This window comes from Rhincodon typus, chromosome 13 (assembly GCF_021869965.1).
Source record: "Rhincodon typus isolate 14 chromosome 13, sRhiTyp1.1, whole genome shotgun sequence".
NCBI lineage: Eukaryota > Metazoa > Chordata > Chondrichthyes > Orectolobiformes > Rhincodontidae > Rhincodon > Rhincodon typus.
This window is the reverse complement of record NC_063344.1, coordinates 29,754,603-29,759,015: the sequence shown is the minus strand read 5'-3', so window position 1 is coordinate 29,759,015 and position 4,413 is coordinate 29,754,603.

Sequence of the window (4,413 nt, the reverse complement as noted above, 5' to 3'; positions counted from 1 at the left end):
GACCCTTCATCTGATGAAGGGTCTAGGCCCGAAACGTCAGCCTCTCTGCTCCTATGATGCTGCTTGGCCTGCTGTGTTCATCCAGCCCTGCACCTTGTTGTCTCGGATTCTCCAGCATCTGCAGTTCCTACTATCTCTGATTCAATGTTACCTTACTGTTTTGTATTTAACTCTTTTCTCAAGATCCCATTCTGTGTTTACAACTTGAAGATCTGAAGCAATATTTAAAACATATCCAAGTCCAACTTAATTTGCAGTCTCTCTTGAATTGCTTCCATTGTTATCTCCCATATTTTAAAATATGAATTTAACTATGCATGTGATCTTTTTGTGCTTAACATAGGAGTACTTTGACACTGAGCCTGAATGGAAGTGTTCCAATTCATAACGTTAACTTGCCTGGTTCTTAATGAAATTAAAAGGTTCATTTTGAAAAAGAGAACTAAAGTAGAATTTTTAATTGTTCTTGCTCAAAACTCAACACCTACACTTAATATCAGACTCTGCACATTTACAAATAAATTGCAGTAATCATTAATCCATTGTGTGTGTTTCAGGCAAGTGAGAAGTCTGCTATCTTACAAAACTGGATGGATTCCTTCCAGTCTTCTACAACCAGTTGGTTCAGAACTTAAGGCGGATCAGACTGATAATAATTCAGGTCAGAACCAGGGTTCTAAATTTAAAATTGGTGCACGAAATCTGATAGATATCCTTGCAGAAAGCAATTGACACAATTTAGATTAATGGGTATTTAAATATTCAATTCATTAGAGACATAATTTCACGTTTTTTGGTAAAATGCTTTCTCAAGTGAGATTCATGTCGCCTTGCCTCTCTTGGCCCAACATGGCTTATGGCACACAATCTTTTGCTGTTTATCTCATTAATTATGTATCTGGCCTGTTGTGGATTCAACCAGTAGGAGAGGCGGAAATGCATGCCATTGTCCGGACTTAGTGATGTTCATGTCAACGCCAGCTCCATACTAATTCAGACATTGCAAGCCAGGAATTGCCCTTCCCACTGTGATTCTGCAGCATTATCCTGAAGGAAAAGCCCCCAAAAAAACTTACTAGTCCCTCAATTTACCTGGAGAGATCTGGTAAGTGGGGCTTTTCAGAGGAGGGCAGTGCTTCTTCCTGCTGACTAGCAAACGAAGCCATCATCAGCTGTCAACTCATCTCAGGCAGTATGTTAAATGTGTAATACATCTGTCCAAATAGGAGTGGCTTATAATTATTAGATGCAAATTAATCAGCATTCTCTTTCTTATTTGCATCTGAACAGCATGGATGCAAGAGATGTTGATATGTCCTTCTCTTCAGAAATTGCTGTGGGTGTTCTAGGGAAAGATTTAAATGATAGGGCTAGGAAGCATATTGAATTGATTGCAAAAATATCAATTGCATAAGCAACAAAAATACAACACCAAGGCCAAGTTGCATGACAAGTCATTCTCTGCCTACTCCGTTGCTGGCTTCCAGATGAGAGATGGTGAGCCCACTAACATTATTTAAATCACCATGGAAATTTGCCAGGATTCAAGCGTGTCCACAACCAGTGCACGTCCATCAGCATTGCAATGAAATGGTGAATATATACTGGAGAGTTCAATATGAGTTTTTTTTAATGTCTAGTGAATAAAGGCACCACTCAGTGAATTACGCAGGGCAGATCATCCTTGGTTCAATCTGAGTTAAATTACCTAATCATTGCTGAACCAGCAGTTACCTAGAGTTGAAGCTGGTTTCAATAGCCTGAAGCTACAGAGGAGTGCATCTATCAGTACTCTTATGTCTGCTGTTCTCATGACTCTTAGTGTAAATATTAGGTGTGAGTATAATTAGGCTCAGTTTTAACATTCCACAGAAGAACTGTACCCTGTAAGAGTCAATGCCTTCAGTGTAAGAGGACAACCTTCTGTCCAAACCTGTCTCAGTTTGTTACACATAAACTGTAAATAATTGTGTGTCTGACAAATAAAACATTTTAAATGAAATTTTTAACATCATATTGCTTATTTCAGATTTTTACAGTGATATGTGCACAGCAGCATTTGCTGATAGTGAAGACAAGGAGAGTTCAGACATGGGAAGCTATACTTCAGGAACCAGAACTGAAAGCTGATCTTATTACTTCCCTAATGATAACCTTAAACTTCAGGCTTCAATCAGGCCTACAACAGTCAGGGTCCTGAGGACTCTTCAGTAGCTGAGTACATGAAGTGGGAAAGTACTACTTACTGCTGAAAAATCATGTAGCTGTGCATAAAAAATTGAATTTATTTGTTTGTAATCGAGTTGATTTGTCCATAACAAATGCTCTTCAAGGGCATAAAAGAATGAGTATTAACAAGGGCCAGGTTTTTGAACACATATCCAGTTCTGCAGATTTTAACATCTTGACTCTCCAGTTACCAATATTGCTTGATGGAACAAATCATACTAAATACAGTTCAGATAGCATCAATAACAAGTGAACTCGGGCTTCTGGTATGTTGTACCTAACCAAACCATATTTCATGCTATTCACGTTATTCCCATTTGTTTCCACAATACGCAAGCAGCCTGCTTCAACTGAGCACTCAGTACACGAAATCTGAATGCTGGTTGCCAGTGGAAATCGATGATAAAAAAGACGTGAGCATGGATAAAGATGCAAAGAGGCTACACACGCACTTATTGATGCATTAAGATGAGATTGCTAGTGGTATTTGAAAAGATCATTTTCTCAGGAAATGGTTTCTGATCTGCAGGGAAAAACTGCTATCTTTTATTCCTGTAATACAATTATGTTTTCTTTATATCAAGATCTGCTCTATTAACAGTGGCCTTTAGCTGCATCCATGAAGACAACTACTGTGGAAAAACACATTCTAGAAATAGCATGGAATATAGGCAAACAAATGTGACTGGTAAAAGGCGTTACAGTTTGTTGCTGATACTTCAGTTTAAAGTACTATATGAAAGCTGTATGTGGTCCAGATTGCATGCTGTACCTGTATCTTATTGTTACTTGGACCGTCAGATATTTATACTGTGAGAAGAATGTTGCAACAATCTTCAAAAATATGGTGGGCCTTCTAAAGTATAAAACTGATTGATGTGAAATGTTTTATGTACCCTGAACAGAGGCAGGTATCAATTTGTGTGAAAAGTGTGTTTTTTTTATTTAATGACAGTGATTGGAACAAATATATGAGGGCTTTATTATTAAATCATGTCCACCAGAGAATAAACAAGCAAGTAATGTTTCAATGCAAAATTTAGACAAACCATGCAAAAAATAAGCGTTGCATAGTCTTGTTAACGTGAAGTAGACACAGAAAGTACATCTCTCCGATGATGAGAACATTTGCTGCTGCAGTCAGTGTTTAGTGAGGATTAGTGAGGTTCCAGAGTATAAAAATGTTTTGTCACATGTCCAAGTTGTTTTCTTAACCCCCAAAAAAGATTAACATTGTAGTTGAGCTTTTGGTGAAAAGTTCCTAAAATACATTTCATAATGTGACAATCTCTGTTCTCATGTACACTAAGAATGCATGTGCCAATCTGGAAGTATTAGACTGGTTTTGGCTTCATAAAGGTCCAAATTATTGGCCTAAAGTCAGCAATGAAATTTTAGATACATAGCAGTTAGATTTTAATCTATCATTACTCATCATCCTTAAATAAATCTAAGTAAACCAAAGTCCTTTGTGTAACAACATTCATCTTTATTTTGTAAAAGTGGCAGATGTTTCTCAATATTTTGCTTTTTAAAACAGACTTATGATTCCATCTGGCAGGAGATGAATGTTCATTAAATTACTTAGCATTATCTAATTTAATTGTATGGTAATTGTGTTGTAAAACAATCCAAATGAAATCATTACTATGACTCAGATGTTTTTGTTGTTTAGATTGTTCACATTGTCAGAGCTGAGATTCCTCTGTTATTTTAACATTTCTATTATTTTGCAACAATTTTTCTGCTGTCTATCAATGTATAATGTTAATGAAGATTATATTATGTCAAAACAAATTTATTATATATATAAGAGATCAATCATTTTTTTCAAAAGGGTTCTCATGGTCTTATGTTTATTTTTTATGTATACATGTGCACTCAGTGTATATGCAATCCAGCTTCAGCAATGAATTGGTGCAAGTGTACTGCAGCTATTTTACACATTAATTATACAAGTATGTTGAAATATCTGTATATGTTGTCACTAATGTTGTTATGTGTTGATATTTATGTAATAATTCAGAAACTTTGATTCCTGCTGTGAAGAGAATTTATTTGATTTGTCACGATAAAAGTTCAAGGCTTACTTTGGAACCTTAAAGTGCGACAAGTTGTTTTTTGTACACCTAATCCCTTTTAAGACCTAAAGCAAAATCATTGCTAAATACCTAATATGTGTAA